The following is a 21,199-nucleotide window of genomic DNA, read 5'->3' as shown; positions in this document are numbered from 1 at the left end:
GGCTTAGCTCCAATTCGTGTTCCTGGAAGAGCAGACATTGAGCAATGATGACAACTAGAACAGCCTTGAAGAGAGAGCGTGACAAACCCTAATCCCTACCAGTGTGGCTTCTTCATTTCTAGCTGTATTGTGCCTTCAGTGGTGGCCAAGGACAGAGAATGAATGGCAGCAGCAGTGCAAACAGTCCCTCTCCTTTAGGCATTATATATCTCCTCCATGACTAACCGTCTCAGACACAAAGAACCATGGTGTTTCAATGCCTGCTCCTCCACATGTGCTTTTCTCAGATCATCTGGTCCTGTTTCTTCCAAACCCATGACCTGCTAGCCAAGCTTTTCCCTGCTGCCCATGTAACTCTGCATTGGGAAACAACTTCATCTTCTTCTGTGCAAACAGAATGACCAAACATCATGTATGTTCTTTGGAATGATTTCTTCTCCCAACAACTGTAGTTCTACCCTTGGGTTGTTGAGCAGTGCCATGTCCATTCAGGCAAACACCAATCATGTTGAGACAATTCCTCTGTGACCTAGCTAAACCTGGAAAAATTCACACCACAAACTGTGAGCTGAAGGTTGGCAGTTAGGACAAAGGTCCATCCAACGTATAGTGTCCACTCTACCTGCTGCGCCCAATCCAATGTTAGTGTTTCCTTCTTACCACTGACTGCTGCTGTGCCTGTGCAACCTGATGGTTTAGAAGGAATGCTAATTCCTACTAAATGTCCAGCTCAGAAGAGATCCAGGTAGCTAGTCACTGGTCCTGGACTCAGGTGACCAATTTCATTAGAGACTGCTGGCCTGCAGACACTCTCACACACAAAGCAATTCATGCCACACGATTTCTCTAGCTCCAGAACCCCAATTATCTGTACTATGGCTTTTCCATCCCTGGTTGCCCAAGATTCCATATCATATAGATCCCTCAAGGTCACCCAACAGCTTGTCTTTCCTACCAGACTGAGTTATAGCACACCTGGTAGTAATCTCATGTCAATGACCTTCCCATAATTCAGTTTGATATTTTGAATTCTACTACACTCAACACCCACATCCACATGGGTACCTCCATTTTTACAATGATACTTGTGAGGGAAATCTTTAGATTCTTTCTGTGCATTACACAATTTCTTCTGAGAGGAAACTGCATTCTTTTGTTCAAGCTATGCTGAGTCTCTATTCCTATGATTAATCAAGTAGCAACGCAGCGTGGGAGGAACTGGGTGCTGGGGGAGAAGAGCCATATGCTTTCAGGCATTGGTTCCACGAGGTGTTTTCGCAGCCTCTGAGCAAGGAGCTGTCTTCTATAGAGTGAGAAAGGCTGCATTTTGGGGTTGCCACATCCAGGTAAGCCACTGCTTAAATGTCCACATCATAAACCAGAGTGCTGGTTTTAGACCCTGATATTCCACCTTGATTGAGCTTCCTGCTTACACAGCCAGGAAGGAAAATGGAAGATGAACCAGGCGCTTGGACTCCAGCCACCATAGAGGAGAGCATGCTGGCCTTTCCGGCCCCTCGGTTTGGTCTGGTCCAGACCCAGCTTTTTCAGGCACTCAGGAGGTACCCTCGCAGGTGGAAAAATCAATCAATCAATCAATCACTCTATATCCCTCTCTGATTCACTGAACTGCTCTGCCAGTCAAATAAATAAATCTTTAAAAGACAGTGGGAGACCCAGAGAAAATTCCTGGCTCCTGACTTTGGATTGGTTTAGCTCTGAAAATGTTGCTACTTGGGGAGTGAATCAGCAGATGGAAGATCTTCCTCTCTGTTTTCTCCTCCTCTCTGTATATCTGACTTTCCAATAATAATAAATAAAATCTTTTTTTAAAAGACAATGAAAGGTTACATCTTCCACCTTTGGGTACTTGGAATTATTTTATTATTTGAGATTCTCAGCCATTTCTTCCCAGATCTCACCACTCAGGGTTCCATTAAATCACATCAGAATCATGATTTTTCTATAGGAAACCAGGGTAAGCTTTCAATAAATTGTCTTTGTCAGCTCTCCTGTTCTTACAAGTCAATCTTCAAGCAGGTTTTCAGCCTAAAATGCCCTGTGTCCGAAACAACTGTGGTCTCTGTCCAAAGGCACTTGTGTTTTTCACAGCAGGTCTTGATTTGATAACTATCTGGTCTCAGTCAGTCATTTCCTCCTGCAAGTCTTCCAGAGCTGCTAAGAGGCAGCCAACACTACAATCCCTGTGATTACCAACATTCTCATACTACCTAAATGCCAAACAGGCAATGGATGCCAACATGCCACCCTCTACCAATCCTTGATTCTAATCTACCACTGGGAGGGCCTTGTACCCATGATGCTCCCACCTGTATTCAATGCTGATCCCTGGAGCCCACCCCACTCCCAATCCAAACCATCTGTCTTGACCTGAAAACAGATCCCAGGCAAATTATTTCTGACAGCCTATTTGGGAACTTTTTATTGAGCACAGGAGCTTGATGCAGGAGCTAGGTCACCACGTAGGAGGTCTGCATCCTGTAGCCGTGTACCTGGCTCAAGTCCCAGCCACTAGACTTTCTATCCAGCTCTCTGATAATAGGCACCCTGGGAGGCAAGAGATGGTGGCTCAGGCACTTGGGGCAATGTGGGAGACCCTGTGGAAGTTGCAGTCTCCTGGATTTTACCTAGCCCAACCTTGGCTACTGTGGGGATTTGTGTAATGAACAATGGATGGAAGATCTTACTCTACCCCACCTCTCTCTCTACCTCCATCTCTCTCTCTCTCTTTCTCTCTCTCTCTTCCTGTCTCACTCTGACCTTCAAATACAAAGAAAATAAAATTTAAAAAACGAAGCCGGTAGGTCAGGCAAGGCAAAATAGGAAAGTCAGGAAAAAGCTTATATGAGAGGGTTACTGAGTAGAAATGAGTGATGGCGGACCACTGAGTTCAGAAAGGGCACCTGACACTTCACTTGGTCCCTATGGCTTCCAGTGCTCTTTCTGTCTCCACAACACAAGTGAAGCAGCAGACTCAAGACTGTGAGGCTGCAAGGCTGTGATGAACTCAAATTTCAAAACATGTCAATGTGATTCTTCCCCTTTTCTTTTAAATATTTATTTATTTGAAAGGCAGAGTTACAGAGAGAGGGGGAGAGCGAGAGAATTCTTCCCAATATTGATGGACTTCCAAAATGGTTATAATATCCAGGGTTTAGCTAATGAAACCAGCAGCTAAAAGCTTCTTCCAGGTCTCTCACATGGGTTGAGGGGCTGAAAGACTCAGCCATCTGCTGCAGGGAACTGGAACAGAAGCGGAGTGGCCAGGATTTGAACTGGCACTCATAAGCACTGCAGCAAGCAGCTTCACCTGCTACTCCACAACGCTTTGGCCGACTCCATGGCATTGTACACACCACCCACCATTGTTCCCAGAGTGATCTGCTTCCAAACACACAAAGGAAATGAGCAGAAGAAGTAAGTTGTTAAAGAATTTTCCTTGGCAGCAGCAACAATTGCTCTCTTTTCTGCAAGCCACAAGACAGAATCAAATCCTTTATTCCTAGCAGGTTCTGATTTTTTACAAGCACAGTTACTGGGCTACTGCAGACTGCAGTCTTTCTCCTGCCACCAAATGAATCAGAGACCATGGAGCGAGCTTCTGCAAAAGCGATTATTTGTCACGTTTTGTTCTGCCGGATTTCAATTGGGGAATGTTAAAAGTGCATTGGAATTCTAGAACCTGCAGCAATAATTGTCGCTTAATGGGCCTGCCAGAGTCAACAGAAAGGAGCAAAACAAACAAGAAACTGTTCAATTATAACTCCATTTACCAGAAAGAAACGTGCATTGGAGACAAGCAACTTTGTTCCTTAGATGAGAGTTCTGTGTAACATACCTGATGGCTGTTGATGAAGAGACTGCCACTCAGTGGGAACTGCCTCTCATTTCTTGGGCAGATTCAGCAGAAGCAAGGCAGCCTCAATGTTTTCTCATACCTGAATAACAAAGTACCACAATCAGATGGGGCTCTTCTGCAGCAGCGCCCACAGGCAGCTCTCAACAAGGTGCAAAATCCTCTGCTTCGGCCAGATTCTCTAAATCATTTGGTGCAGTCAAATGTCACAGGAACGCAAGGGTGGCCACGGGGTGGGAGGGCTTTTCACACTCCCTATTCCACAATGTCATGACTTGACTGTTCAGGACTCACTGATGGGATGAAATCACACAGAACATAAGGCAGCCTTGTCTGCAGAGGTAATGTATAGACAAGAGACGAGCAGGGATCAGAGAGGGACAGTACCTTTCTCCTCCAGACCTGTGCAACTGAAGTCTGTCCCTTCACTCTCTGTCACCAGGTCCCAGTCCTCCCTCACACTTGTCTACACCTTCCAGTTTGCCCTTTATAGCTGCCCTGCAAGTGACATGGATGTAGAATCCCCATAGTCCAAGAGCATGGGACAATCCTAGAGTGATGCACAGCCACTCACACACACACACGGGAGCTCTGTGGACTGATCTGAAACCGAAACAAGCAAAGACAAATGCAGAGAGACATGCCTGGGAGGGCTGTCCCTGCCATCTCCTCACTGGGCAGATACGCTTCCCACGGTGGACCTCAGCTACCTGGAGCTTTGTCCAACATCCTCCCATCAGTGCTATTATTAACTACAGATTGTTTCTATTTCTTCACTGTTTTAAACTGACCTGTTATCATACAGTAAAAATCATGTGCTTTATTTACAAATTGTATTCTAACAGGCACTGACGTAGGTACATAATCACACGTTGCGTATACTACCCAAGGTCATGCCATCCCTGTGTGTACATCTCACCTTAGCAAACACGAGTCTACTACATCGTCCCTCTACAGATGGCAAAGCAGTGAACTAAGTCGACTTCCCAGTGCCACTGATCTGGCTGATGCTGCAGCTGGGATCCCCTTAGTCCTCTTGACTCACAGTGAAGGCCGTTTCTTTGCCTCATGCTGACTCAACAGCACGAAGGAGAGGCATGATAAACAGGGCAACATTAAAACCTCACTGTACTTGTTGGCTCCACATGGTGATTAAGTCTGCACAGATATCCAAGCAAAAAACAGAGCAACCCCACTGCCAGCTGAAGCAACAACAACAAAAACAACTCCCCTTCCTCTGCACTTAATGATAGCAGACATCACGGCCCTCCCCCGAGGTCCTCTATCCTCTGTCTGTCCCATCATCAGCATCTGCATTTTCTCTCCATCAGGGCTCATGAGCGCCTTAAACTTCATGACAAGGGCAAGATGTGGCACTTTCTCTGGAAGTAATAAGTTCTAGAGGCAGAAAGTTTGCAGTGCTTACAATGTTGCAAAGCCTTTTCCCAAGCTTTATTACTTTCAGCCCCCCTCACCACCACCACCGGACATTCCCATGGAATACACCCTTCAGCTATCAGGGGTGTTTCTCCAGGGTTTCTAACTATGACCAAAAAATGAATGTGTTCTGAGAAGGGAGAAGAGAAAATGGATAAATATCACATTACATTTGCATGTCTACTTCTTCGATGACACAACTTTTGCGTTCTAGCGTGATGTCAGCATATATTGCAAGTGTATACTTGGCTAAGCAATCGATCTTGCAACAGTGAGCTGCTCCGTTTTGTCCATTATCTTAAATGATGGGCTTAGGAAAGCTATCAGTGAAGCTAGCTCAACATTCCACCCCTCAATGCATGCAATAAAAAGTGACATCCTCTTGATTGGAATTAATTTCTTTGCCATGGAAGAACATGCATTGTCCATCTCCCTAATGGTGCTAAAGTGAGTATAAATAAATGAAGCTCCCAGTGTGGGGAAAGGCTTCTAGAACTAGAGTCAGGATAGCTCTGGATAAACACAACTCCTCAGCATACACCAGACAATGTTGGCAATGTTGGTGGCCAAAGGTGGCGTTTTTAGTAAGTCAGTCACTCTTAATAGCATCAGCCAGGATCCAGGATCCAGTGTGTTGGTGTGTGCAGGCCACACACAGGCCACAAATCACACTGATGGGCTCCTTTCAGTCAACCTCACTAAAAATTGCTCATAAAAGTCCACCAACTCTCAAAAGTCACTAATAAATGACAATCGCAATGTGTCATGTGGAAATTGAATGACCTGAAAGTTAACAGACCTCTCTTAATCCTCTGCTTAACCATCATTCAGAGTGACCTATTCCCCTTAACCTGCTGTCTCATCTACAAATCAAAATGTTTGTACTCAAAGATTCTGGATGGTTCTAGAATTGTTATGTAGGAATACATGATAAATCCCTCACCTCCATGTGTGAGTGCACATTATGCAAATGAGAACTTACATCTCCTAACACGTCCCATCTCTTTTGTGAGCATCATCAATTATTTAACTTCCATCTCCATACGGCAGGTTCCGTCCCTCTACCTATTCAAAGACTGACATATGTAAGATAGCAAAAATCTTCCCAAAAACGTCTCTTTGCAAACCACAAACTGAGGAGAAGAAAACAGAAAAAACAAAGTTAGTCAAATTAGTATGTAAAGAGGTCTTAAAATCAGTAAGAAAAAGGAAAACAAGAAATTTCCAGTAAGAGACTCAGAAGATGACAGACTTGGTAGCACACTGACTCAGATGTGCAAATTGCTAATAAGCATGTGAGAACCATGTATGGTTTTAGAAACCAAAAAGCACATTTAAAAATGAGATGACATTTCCCATGTATAATTAGCCAAGACTTTTTCCTTTGTAACAAAATTCTTAATGATGGCCATAAAATGAGAAAATGGAATAAAAACTGGCATGATCTTCCTGCATAGCAACGAAGCAATACATGCGTAGGTGGTTATAATGAGCAGCTGTAGAGTCAATATAAATACTCTTAAAAATTATTCCGGGACAGGGACCAGTCCTGTGGCACAGCACGTTAAACACCATCTAGAGTGCCAGCATCCCATACGGGTGCTGGTTCAATTCCCAGGTGCTCCACTTCCAAACCAGGCCCATGCTAATGAACTGAGAAGGTGGCAGAAGATGGCTCATCTGCTTGGGCCCCTAAACCTATGTAGCCAATCCGGGGGAAGTTCCTGGCTCCTGGATTTGGCCTCTCCCAGCCTTGGTTGTCTGGGCCATTTGGGAAGTGAATTAGGACATGGAAACGCTATCTATCTCTCTCTCTCTCTCTCTCTCTCTCTCTCTCTCTCTCTCTCTCTCTCTCTCATAAATAATAAAATAAATTGTAACACTTCTCGTGGGATGAGTGTTTGACACAGCACTTCGGACAGCACTTGGGTGTCCACAGTCTGAATTGGAGTGCCTGGGCTTCTATCTCAGTCAGCTTCTGCTCCAGGCTTCTTCTGATGCATTCCCTGGGAGACAGACATGGCTCGAGTGATGGGGGGAGCTGGAAGGCGCTCTGGACTCACGGCTTCAAGCGGACTTGGTTCCAACTGTCATGGGGGCTAGTTTCCCTCCCTGCCTTTTAAATAAATAATTATAGAAAATTACAAGCATTATCCTAAGGGAGGAGCATGAAATTGCTTCCATAAAGCTTTGTTCATATTATGATATTATTTATTATGCCACAAATTTGGGGAAAATCTAAATGCCTAGAATAAAGAATTAAATAAACAAATCATTTTACACCAATATAGAATGGCACAAAGCAATGAAAATAGGATAAAATGCATTTAACAGCATATAAAATTTGAGTAAAACTCAGTGTTTTACATATGCATCTTTTGAGATTTTTTACACGGACACTCAAGCAGTATGTCACATGTACATTTCTGACACAAGAAATAATTTAAGCTCTTAATTTTCATGTTATAGTTTTCTTAGAAATTCCTACTTTCTGTGATGAACATCAGTTGTTTTTCTAATCAGATCAATGGCAACAGCGTATCATCACCCGGGGAATGCCAGTGCCAAGATGAATATACGTTATACCACCCTTTTATCTTAACTTTAGACTTATAAAAAATGTTGTTGGGGTGAGAGGATGATGCAGTGGCTCTGTCAGCACCTGGATGCAGTTGTTTCAGATCAGAACATCTGTCTGAAATGCTGGCTCCCCGCTTTCTCTTCAGCTTCCTGGGGATGCACACCTTGCAAGGCAGCTGATACCAGCGCTGGCACTTGGATTCCTATCCCCCAGCTTGGGTTCTGGACATGAGCGTGGTCCAGACCTGGTGTTGTGAGCCAGAGGATGACCCATTTCCCCATCTGTCTCCCTGACTTTCAAATACAATGAAAACAAGTTAAAAAAAATTCTGAAGTTTTTATGGCAATCTGAGTTCAAATATAATCCTGTGTTACTTTAACAGAACTGGGTTCCTTCCACTTATGTGAAGGGTCCATCTGGAGTTAGCTGGACACTGTGTAGATGAAGGCAGGTCCACCAGTGCTGGCCTGACCCAGGGCAGTCAGTCACTCACAGCTAATTACCTTCTAAAGTGTGCTGTGTATGACCATGATCTCAACTGAAGCTTCTGACATTCCCAAGGTTCTTCCATCCGCATGGGCTCCCACAGGTGAACAGATGCAGACAGCCCTCAGATGGCTGTTGAATCCTCGACACAAACAACTCAGGGCCTGATACCAGGCCTCACTCTAGTAATAAACTGCTCTTTCCGGGCCCTGATGTAATGATTCAGATGTCTGTGACCTTAATGGATGTGTACTGGGAGGCCCTGGAATTAAATTTCTTGTGCTATTTCTCCATTAAAGCACGCTCTGGGTGGTTTTCCACAGTGCCCTAGAGGATTGGGCAATTCATTGAATTTGCTCTACTGCATTAAAATAGGTAGGTAGTCCATTGGGTACGACTTATATTTCATTCCAGAGATCAATAGAACACTCAATTCAACCCAGAAGAAATTCACAGGCATCTCCTTTTATGTGAGACTCTGACACAGTAGTTAGTTTCAATTTTTCTTTCAAGTATATAGAGATACTCATCTTCAGGACCATTTAGTCTTTAGGCACTGATCAAAACTGTCTTGGACAGAAGACCCAGGGTTGTGGTGTACTGGGTAATGTCAGAATCCATGTTAGAGGCAGCTTGGCTCCTGACTGTTCTATTTCAATCCTACTCCCCGCTAATGGCCTGGGAGAAGCAGCAGATGGTGGTCCAAATGCCTGGGCTCCTGCACCCATGTTGGAGACCAAGAAGAAGCTCCTGGGTCTTGTTTTCAGCCTGTTTGGGCACCAGCATTATAGCCATCTAAAAGTGAACCAGTGGCTATCAGAGCTCTTTCTCTCTCTCTCTCTCTCTCTCTCTCTCTCTCTGTCTCTCTGTCTCTCTCTTTTAGTCTACAATTTTCTCAAATAAATATCTTTTTTAAAAAAATATACCTTTTATACAAAGGAAAGGAAATTGGGTACTGACCTCACTATTGTCAAGTTAAATGTATTTCAAAAGATTAAAATACAAACAACTACTCAAGCATTTTCCTCCACTATTCCAAGTTATTAAACTAAAAATTTTCCACAAGCAAAGACTTAATAAACAGTTGGAAATATACGTCAATGTTCAAAAAAATGCTTTTAATATCAGAGTCGACTCTTTCAGAGCCAGAAGCTTATTAAACAACCCAACAAGTCTGAAGCCAATGGTAACATTTTCTTTGCCCAGAATCATGGAATGTGCAAGATATTACTCACATTTGGAAGCAGGCATGGTGCCTTTGCAAGCACAGATGGAAATGAAGGCCAAAAAAGAATGTTGAAATCTAAGTGTCGTTTTTGAACTAGCTCCTACTCTGTAAATCTCCCCCATCATCTCTCTTCAGAATTGGTCAGGTTTAGCAAATAATACCAAATATGAACCAAATTCAAATTAAAAACCAGTGCAAACAGCCTTTCAGATGATCACTTTGTGCACAAGCCACATATTCGTTCTTGCAGCGCACTCCTGCTTTGACTTCAGCACAGAGACGCTTCTTGATAAAGGAGAATCAAGGTTCGCATACTCCAGCACCGGAAATGCATACACTTGGCCATCAGCTTTATATTACTTAGCCTTCAGGCAGGCAAATCTCAACAGCCCCTGTTTCTTTCAGGGGAAATGAGGAAACCCAATTTTATAGGTAAAACAAAGTCAGTTTTCACCACAATGTTGTTGGTTATAAGCAGAACGCCTACTCTTGGAATACAAAGTGCTTTATGCTTACACAAAAGGTCAGAGACATATGGCCTCAATATTGTTTCATGTTCTGTTAGCAATAAAACATTTTCTCTGTTTGAAAACTAAATGTCACGCACAAGTTAGGAAAATTGCCAATCTTTTCCTAGTTAACTGAGCTGGAATTTATTCCTAATATTTGTTCTCTTATAATTTAATGGCAATTTCACAATTTCCAACTTCCTTTTAGTGTTTTGCATCAAAGCATAATAAAAATATATGGTAAAGGGGCTTTTAGCAGGGGATAAAAACTTTATGAGCATAAAGTCTCTATTTAAAAGCTTGCGGATGCTTATTTAGCTGTTTTTCTTCATTAAATATGAATTATAGCTCTTTAAATGCTGATTTGGAAATCAGGAAGGTTTAGTTTTACTCCATTGCTTTATATCCACAGGCAACATAAATCTTTCTTAAAGCTGATTTAAGAAAGCAACTTGGGGAAGAAAATTGCTAGTGATTTGATCCCTTGCAATTTGCAGGCTGCATAGTCAGGATCAGGTCGTATGGAGCGCTGGCGTGCTGCTGCGAATGTGACTGAGAAAGGCAATGCTTTCTCTCTCTTTTCTTAAATTTTTATTTAGAATTTTATGGTACAATTCTGTAGAGTCTGTGATTCTCCCAACACCCCAACCTCAGAGGGTCAGGCGTTTAGGAGCCACTAAAAGTAAACACATGTGAAAAATTTAGAACTCCAACCATGGCCAACTCCCAAGAGAGAAGGGTGAGATCTGATGAAGGACTGGACATAGGCTTCTTTGCACATCCATCCGATAGCTTCTTCATTGATATGGATGATACTCACAAATGCAATACCAAATACAAAAATACATTTAAATTATAATTTTAAAACTGAGAGCAAGATTTTGTTTTCCTATTAAGTCAGTATCAAACTAACAGTTTAGAATAGGATAGCACTTTATCTTCCATACCCTATTAGCAATGCCATTCTTTGAGATCAGGGGTAGTATATCACCACACTAGCATTTCCAACTGCTCTATAGGCCAAAGGAAAGAAATGAACTGCACACACCATTTTACTTTTAGACCATCCTAATCACGGATTATCCAGCGTGACACCAACAATGGATAGAATTGAAAAGTACCTCATTGTATTGACAGGGTTCTGTAATAGTTTTCTCACTCTAAGTGAAGCAGCATGAACTGATTTACTTCTCATTTTCCAGCAAAAGAAATATTGACTTTCCGTGCCCAATATACTAACAAGTAATCATTCTTGCTCACTCCCTCACCACAAGTCAAATGCCAGCTAAGACACACACACACACACACACACACACACACCACCACCACCAACAACAACAACCACAACAACAGCAACAATAGCAATGGACAAAAAAAGACAACAAGATTTTTAAATCCATTCCTTTAAAAATTTTACTGAAGGATTTTTAGGATAATATTTAAATTTCTTCTTTTGCTATCGCAACAAAGTGGTGGGTTATGGGTCTGCTGACCCTCCAGTGTCAAGCCTTGAGGACAGACACACTCAAGGGCAGCATTTCCGCCACTTTTCTGCTTTGGGTTGTACACAAGTTCCCTTTGCCAATCCACACCAACCCAGGTAGACGTCAGGTGATTTCTTTTGGAAAGCAGAAAGGGCACACTTTGAGAACTTTCCACTGCTGACAAGCAAAGAAAGATTAGCAATGTACAGCTACATTATTCTGTTTTGCTTTAAATTGTTTTGTAAGTTGGAAGCTGAAGAAGAAATGATACAGTTTTTCCTACATCAAAGGACTCAACATTCTGAACCTTCTGAATAGTCAACTGTCCAGAAATCAATCTGAAGAAAATCAGTATGTTGATGAACGCATTTTTTTCTTTGGAACTATGGACACCTTCCTATCAAGTTCACATTTATCTATCAATGATTCTGCTGGGTAGGGAGTCACCCCGTCAGTGCGGCGTGGTTGCTGTGTATGCTATTTCCAGGACCATACAATCAAGCCTCTCCCTTCTCACTTCCTCTGCTCAAGTCAAAAGAAATTGACAGTGTTATTTCTATCAAAGCTAGAAGTGTTATACTGATCAAAACACTACTAACTTAAAGATATGGCACAGAGAAATCGAATTTGAGTAATACGGGGAGAGGCATGAAAAGTGATTCACGCACTAAATAAAATTATGAGAAAGAACTAAGTATAATGAATGTTTTTGCATTTTTTTAATTTCACATGTATTTTATATATTTTAATATTATTTATTTATTATTTGTATTATTAGTAGTAATTGATAACAATAGATAAGTAGAAAAATAATCATCACAAAGAACAGAGGAATAATGAGCTAACAGAAAAAACCCCTGCTCTTCCGTAAGTGTATTAACAGACTGTTCATAATAGTCAGACCCAGAATGTGACTTCCATACATACAGATTGCATTGTTTTTGTATTTTGTATATTAGTTACAATAGATAAAGGAAAACATTTGATGTTTTTCTTTGGGGGACTGGCTTATTTCACTAAGCATGATGGTTTCCAACTGCATCCGTTTAGTTGCAAGCGATATTCACTATATTTTAATATCAGTTATGCAAATTAAGTAATCATTCGACTTAATTGTTCTCCAAATTCTCCCCCTAAAAATGTGATTCAGAAGAAGAACCAAAACTAGAAGTTATTGAGAAGCTTAGCCAAGATCTTACCAGTAATACCTAAGAATTTTCCTCAAACTCTGGAGTAATCAAGTTAAACATATTAACCGTGATAAGACATTCTTCATGGTAAATTATCCACAGAAGGAGCCAATAGGCTGAAGAAACAGCGAATGAGTGAGAGAACGAGGAATTCTATAGACTGCTTCTGACCCTCCCAAACTCACAAATGTGCATTACACGTGATGATGCTGGGGTGCGCCTTTGCATGGGCATTAGGTAACGAGGGCACATCCCTGTTCAGATTCATTCCCTGTATGACTAAAGAGCCTCTGAGGTGCTCCCCAGCCAGCTCAGCCACACAGGGACACACAGAGGAGCTGCCATCACCGAATCAGGAGGCAGGCCTTCCCAAGACCCTGAATCTGGTGGTGCTCCTCCCAAACAACAGATAGATGAATGAGTAGAATGTGATGCACATAAGATACTACCACAAGATACCCAGACCCAAGTTTTCTCAAAGCAATTCACAGTAACAGACAGAGGGCAATGGAGAAATGTTTGCTTCTGTGTCTTCAGAACATGGATGCCTCACAAATTATTACCAACAAAGTTTTGTAATAACTAACAAAAGGGACTACTGAGTTGAAAGACATTAAAAGATTAGATTCCAAAGACTCATTCGTGGAAGAAATATTTTTAAAAGAGAAGCAGGGTTAAATAATGAGTAGAAAGGACGTAAAAGACCTAATCAAAAATCTAAGATAGCAGGAGTACACATTTGCCTCACTTTATGTGGAGGCCATTAGGAGCACTGCATGAACATTCCCAATGATCTTTCTCGGGATGCATGACAGGACTGTACTTCCCTGTTCCTCAGCAGGTGCATTTGGTCGCGTGACTTAGTCTGACAATGACAGAACGTAATGAGGTACACCGCACTCTCTCGTCCCTGCCATGACAATTTGGAAGCAGAAGCCGAGATGGGTTCTCTATTAGATGTGCCCATGAGTGACCACAGGAAAGAGCCCAGGTCATCTGCAATATGCACACACATCAGCAAGGCACACGCTGCTGCTTAAAGCAGAAAAATAAAAACAAACATTTGTAAGTGGCATATGAAGAAAAGCAAAAAGGAGCTAGAAAGATGTGGAAAACAAGAGGAGAGGGTTTTAAACACAAGTTTCACATATCCAGAGCTATGTACGGAGAGAACGAAGATGAAGAGGAGCAGAAGGATGAAGATTACAGTGGCAAGTTGTTAACAGGTCATCTAAGATAAGCAAGAACCAGAGGGCAGTCATGGTGCAGGATGAGGGAAGTCATGAAGGGGAGAAAGGTAGTGAGAAGGACCAGAATTGAAAACGATATGCTCAAAGAGTTTTTCGAAAGAAAACACAATAAAATTAAAATGGTAGTCAATATGTGCTATGCAGGTAAAGCAGGGTTCTTAATAAAATAGAGGAAAACATAAGAGGGTCTTAGAGTAGGAGAGAAATGGTTAACAGGGATGCAGAAGTGAAAGCTGCAGATAAGGTGGGAGTTATAAGGTCAAGAAACAGATTGCAGCCTTGACCTTGGAGGACAGGTGTAAACACAGAGAAGGGCATGATGGAGACGAAAGCCTGAGAGAAGGTCGGCTGAGATGACGGCATTCTTACTAGAGCAGGAGGTGGGGCTGTTCAGAAGATGGAGGGGAAAAACTTGAATAAGGAGGTTCATGAAAACCCTACCCAGCCTACCGAAGTCCAAACAGTGCCCTGGTGGCAACACATGGGGGAAACATCATCAACTTTCTAGACCCCTCTAGGTTGATCCGTGCTGATGAAAATAATCGCAAGAACGATGAAAAAGAGAGACCGAAACAACCCCCACCCCCGAAAAATATCCAATCCTTGGTATCTATCCCACCTCTGTTCTAATACTGCAACTCCACAGGTTATAGAGAAAACTGAATATGCTTGCAGCCTAGCACAGAGCTGTGTCCAGCTTGACTTCATCATGCCTTTGTAGCAATACCAGGCATTGCTCAGGAGAGGCGAGCAAACCGATACTATTGTAATAACATGGGGGAAAAGAGTGGGAGGGGGAAGGATGGGGGGAGCGGGGGAAATCCTTGTGCCTATGGAACCCTACCAAGGAAGAAAAATAAAAATTAGTAAAAGAGATTTTATGAAGAAGAGTCCTTTTCCAATTTTCTCAGAATCCACATGAAAGCCATGATTTGAAGCCACTGAAAAAAAAAATCATGCAAAGTTTAGAAGAGATTAATATCATACATTTCTTAAATTGTAACGCCTACACAAGAAAAAAATCTTTCTGTAAGATTATGATGACTGGAGATTATAGCAGTAGAAGAATAAGCCTTAATGCATATTTTATCACGGCAGGCAAATCCCCTAAATGTCAAAGTTGGGTGGGATTTCTGCTCCGCCCCTTGCAAAGGAAAGTCCCTGTGATGGGCTGCACACCTACGACAGCCCCAGATTCTGCTCCATTCAGTCCTCAAACGGGATTTCAAAGAAACCATCACCAGCGCTTCTCTGATGAGGAAACTGTGGCGCAGAGAGCGGGGCTGCAGTCAGCACACTGTGGAGTGTAAACCACGCGTGTGAAACTGGGCTGGAGATTTCTGTCACTTGAACGCTACAGTCTACCAAGTTGTGCTGCCTTCATAATCACCCTCAGGGACCAAGGGTTTTTCCCAGATATTTCTCGACAATCTCAGAGCCAGTGTTGGGACAAATGTTTTCACGGACTCCTCAGTACATGAATCTTAAATGGCGCTCCATTGTCATTGCTTTGTGATGAAAGATAACGTGTTCTATTTCAAGGGAATCTGACCCGGACAAAAGCAACAGTCTGAACTTTATCAGAATCCTCTGCAGATACCCAGGCCCAAAACATGGCTCCCTGAGAGGGGGCTGGTGCAGTTGTATTTTTATGAAACTTCCAAGTGTTTCTGATGTCTCCCACAATCTGAATTGTACTCAGAGTGGTCCCATTTTCAAAGAGTGGTCAAGCAACTCACCCAAACCACAGTGCCAGGTAATGAATTCCAGCTCTACCAGGTGTAAAATGTTTAACCTTTTGTGCATTACTTGATCTCTTATAAATCTGTTTTCTCATAAGTGGGAATAATTAATCATCCCTGTATTTGGAGCAGGCATTTAGCCCAGCAACTGAGATCCCCGCATCCTCAGCAAAGGGCCTGGGTTTGGGTATCTTGCTTTGGCTCCTGACTCCAGCTTCCTGCTAATATGGATCCCGGGAACACTGGTGATGGGAAAAGTGACCTAGAAGCTGTCACCAACAGAAAAGACCTAGATTACATTCTTGGCTCCGAGCTTTGGTCCCAGGCTAGCCTGGTAATAAACCAGAAGATGGGAGAGCTCTCTCTAGTTTTCTGTCTTTATTTTATTTTTACTTGAAAGGCATTTACAGAGAGGAGGGATGGAACGAGGAAAGAAACAAAGAGAGAGAGAGAGAGAGAGAGAGAGAGAGAGAGAGAGAGAGAGAGAGAGAGAAAGAAATTCTCCAAATGGCTGCAACTGCCAGAGTTGGGCCAATCTGAAGTCAGGAGCTAGGAGCATCTTCTTAGGTCTCTTGGCTGTGTGCAGGGGTCCAAAGACTTGAGCCATAAGCAGGAAGCCAGACGGGAAGTGGAGCAACCATATCTTGAACCTGTGACCTGGTCCCAAACTGGTCACATATGGAACCTGGTGCTCTAGGTAGAGGCTTAGGCCACTATGCTATGCCACCACTGGTCCTAAGGAGAGCTTTCTCTTTCTCTAACATAAAAAATTAAAGATAAAAATCAATGTCGCAAATCCTTGCAGGGACAAGCGAACACATACATTCTGCAAAGAACACCCAGGGCATCTGATGTGACCCATAAATAACAACAGTTATTAATCCAAGTCTTAATTCAAGGCAGCCACGTTGGGAGCTCACAGTGCTTTGGCTGAGGCAGACACTGCAAGGTGTGTGCTTGTCTCTGCAGGTGAGGCCTCTTGCCACACACGCCCACCACGTCTCAGGAGATACAGGAATTGTCAGGAAGGCAGCAAGTTTTTAATTAACCTTGGCAATGCACAGAGAGACCAATTATTACCTGCTACTGTGGGTGACCTCACGATATGTTTTCTGCACATTCCCCCCCACACACACACACATAGTCTCTGAGTATTACAGTGCTTACTGTAACATCTCAGCCCGTTTCTTCCACAGCTCATTCACAGCACAGCTCTAGCAAGCAATGTCAATATTTTCTTTACACAGCTATGATAAGTGATCTGAAGTGGCAATGCAGTGTATTACTCATAGCCTTGGCCTCTCAAACACAACTCCTGCAAGCTGTACACATGGTGCACTTGGAGCCAGTATTTGGCAGCCTTCCCCCAAAAGAAGAGATTACACAAGTCCAAAAGCTGGCCCAAGGAACCATAGGCAGAGAAGCCCAGGGCTGGACACTGGAACACTGGACACTGGCCTCTCACCTGCTCAGAGAACATTTCCAGTCTTGCTCTTGCTCCATGCTTCCCATCCTTACCCTCCTCTTATCTCTGGCTACTACAGCTCTGCAGCCTTAGTGCTTCTTCTAGAACTGGATGCTGCATTGGAGTCTGGTTCTAACGGTCCCTCTAAATGACTTCTTTTACATACTTCCAAATTCATTGCCACTCCAAATGCAGCCAAAATTCTAACCGCACATTGTCTCTTCTTTCATATGCTGGCTGCCTGGCTCTCTTATCCCAGCATTAACCTCCAGCCTTCATTACGTACCACTTTGGGCATTCTCTAAGAGCTAATAGAAGAGAGGGACAAGACTAGCCCTACCTTTGTTGATGGATCATGGATTTCCTTTTATTAAAAAAGAATTTGGGGGAATGTTCTGTAAGATTCTTCTAATAGAAACTCAAAATAACTTAGAGCTTCCTAAAAAATACTATTAACTGGCACATAGAACAAAGACTGACTCCCTCATGGAAAATTCTACCTTCATTATCCAGCACAGTCATTCGAGATCACTTTATTGATTAGTGCCTCATTTCATCCACCAGTCATGCTCTACCTGCCAGGTGCTGCTGTGAACGTGGGGGAAGCATCTTAGCAACAGACAAGAGCTCTGCTAACAGGGAATGTTTATCCCGATGGGAGCAACCCCAGATAAGGGAAGAGCAGGTAACACAACATAAATCCTCCTCAGCATGAACAGCACGGAGGAAGCAAGGCAAGACCAGGAGACGCGAGGCTTCAAACGGATAGGTAGGAAAGTAACATACAGATGCCATGTTTGAGATGAGGCTTCACTGGCAATGAGTGAACCAAGCAGAAAGGCTTCTCTGAGGGGGCGCAGGTGCCATTTCAAGTGGAGGGAAATCAAGTCTAAGTCAAAGCCATCTTTTGGGGAAGGAAAGAACAGAGAAAGGCAGGAGAGCTGGAGAATTAGGAGCAAGGTTCAGGGCATGCCAGTGAAGGCAGAAGGACCTGGAGTCTGCAGGGCTTTTGCAGCCAGGATCTTCATCTAAATCTGTAGAGCTGACTGCATTTTCTGAAAATAGCATTGAACAAGGATGTGAGGCTAGAATCACAGAGGTGCCTACTGCAAAGGCCTATGATAGGAATAACTGAGTTTGTACCCAACAGGCTCTCTCCCCCGCCCCCCACAATTACATGCAGAGCTTGACTTCACAGGAGTGGAGGTTCTATGGCTCCCAGCTTTTTTTGTGTTTTTTTTTCTTTGTTTTGTTTTGTATTGTTTTTTTGACTTTCATATAATGAATCTGTCTACAGAAGCTCATGAAATCTCTCATCCTCCACCAGTTTTCTGGAATCTTCCAAAGACGAACAATAATTGGATGTATTAACTCAACCAGCCTGCAGTCACAACTGGCATGAATTCTCAGTGGAAAACAGTTTAATCCCTGACGCAGTCATTCCTATAAAATGTCATCTCACTGGCTCAGGACACCTGCTCTGAAGCAGGACACCTACTTTGCTGCCTTGATGAAGCAAGTGTTCAGGGAAGGGAGGTTTGCTGGGCACTCTATGATTGCCTTTTCCTGTTACATTTTGATTTATGACTCTGAGAAATGGAATAATGAGCAAAGCCCTTGGGAGCACTTAGATTTTGCAACCATGCCCACTCCGTAAGAGTTATAAGCAAGAAATGTTTCCCATTATGTTTCCAATTAGAATTTATTTGGGAAAATTCCCTCTGTCATGGCAGCAGTTGACTTATTTCTAAGCTGTCATCAGCCTGGTCCCACTTGAGCTAAATGGAAGTGGAAAGCCTCAGTCCTATTAGTGTCTTTATCCAAATAATAAGGATTTATTGATGTTTGTGGTGAATGCTATGGATTAATAATACCTGGAAAACACATGCCATTCATTAAGTGAGGTTTGTGATTCTCTTTTGTCTGTTCACTGTATCAACACACAAAAAAGATCTAATTTTAAATTACCTTAATTTTAAATATAATTTTTTCATTCATAGAATTCCAGAAAATAAACACAAACTACAAAGACCTGGCTAGAGAAATGTCAAGCTTGGAACCCGCAGTGTTGTAAATGGTGACACTGCACTGGGTCCAGATGGTTAATAATTAGTGCATAGCCACCACAGTAAATGCTCTGCCTGTTTAATTCAAATGAAAGTAAACTGGGTCTTTATGGAAGGGCTGAATAGCACACGAACATAGATGAAGACCAAAAAAGTGACTTGAAAATAAGCATAGGAGATTTAGATTGTTTATCTGCTTAAAAATTTGCATCTTGGGCCTGGTGCAATAATCTAGAGTCTAAAATCTTTGCCTTGCATGTGCTGGGATCCTATAGGGGCACTGGTTCATGCCCTGGCTGCTCCACTCTTCTTCCAGCTCTCTGCTTGTGGCATAGGAAAGCAGTACAGGACAGCCAACAGCCATGGGGCCCTGCTCCCACATGGGAGACCCAGAAAAGGTTCCTGGCTTCAGATGGGCTCAGTTGTGGCCACTCTGGGAGTAAACCAGCGGACAGAAGATCTTTCTTTCCTTCTCTCTGTAGATCTGACTTTCCAATAAAAATAGTAAATAATTCTTAAAAATAATTTCATCTGAAAGCAAACATGCAATTGCATTTTTAGGGATATTGTTTATTTGAGAGGCAGAGAGAGTAAGAGAGAGATAGGTCATCTGCTGATTTATTCCTTAAATGTAAATAACACTCTTAGCCAGGCCACACTAAAACCACATGTTCCCCATGGCTCTCCCACATTAGCTTGAGAGGCTCAAATACTTGAGTGTCATCTACTATCTCCCAGAATACACATTAGCAGGAAGCTCAAAAAGAAGTGGAGCAGCTTGGACTAGATCGAGGCGTTCCTATATTGGATATGAGAACCCGAAACACTTACTCAAACTGCTACATCAAACGCCCGCCCCGTGGCATATTCATTTCTTATGGTACAAGTTCAACCGCAAATAATCACATTGTTTATTAATTGCCACAAAATACAATTTTGTGAGAAGAAAACTTAACTTGAGCCAAGGGAATATCAGAAGCCTGTTTAGAAATGTACTTCTCCATGGTTGAAACAAATTGACAAATTAGAATCCTCTTGAAAATACAATGAAAGATCAATCTATGTGATTTGTGGCAATTGTAACCCTGGGAGAGAAATCATCAATATCTCTGAAAGTAAGTCATTCATTCATTCTTCCATCCCCTCGTAAGTAAATCTATGGGTTAAAGACTATGAGCCGTGCATGGTCCTGGAAACTGCAGGTATGAGGAAGGGTTAGGGTTAGGGAAGGCGAGACATCTTACATGAAGGCTCTTTTAGCTTAGACCAGCTGATCTTAAAACATAAATGCATACACAGAGAGATACAGAGAACACACAGTGTGTGCTCAGCAAGTGTAAAACCATCACGCCATGTGACGGGTATGCTTGGTTGAGAAATGACAAAACAGAGGAGGAAGAAAGCACAGTGCCCATCCTCCCACACCCCATAGCAACCTCTTGATCTCCGAAGACTGGTGCTGTGTCCTACAGGCATGACTGGGTCCACTGTGTTTGTCTGCTTGCCACAGGAAAGCCCCAAGACCACCAAGCAGACACGATCATCCTCCATGCAAGCTCCCCTGGAGCTGTCTATGGTTCTGAATCTCCATAGGTCAGCTGGCACATGGGCTGAGTCAATCTGCACGCATGTCTTTTTAACTTACTCCACAGAGGTTCAGAAACTAAACTAACTCAGCTCCATAAGTTTCCATATGAAACACATAGACCCCTGCAAAATAAACAATGCCATGCATGTGTGTGTGCCTGAGTGCACTGGTTGCGCTGGCAGCCGATTCTTTACACGTACCTTCTTTTATACTTCTTTCTGTTTCTTTCTTGGATTGCCTATTTTCGATGTACATAGGAGGAGATCTGTCTTAGCAGAGCCATTTTAGTCTCCCAT

The sequence above is a fragment of the Ochotona princeps genome, chromosome 19 (genome assembly GCF_030435755.1).
Source record: "Ochotona princeps isolate mOchPri1 chromosome 19, mOchPri1.hap1, whole genome shotgun sequence".
Lineage (NCBI taxonomy): Eukaryota > Metazoa > Chordata > Mammalia > Lagomorpha > Ochotonidae > Ochotona > Ochotona princeps.
This window is presented reverse-complemented; position numbering follows the sequence as displayed.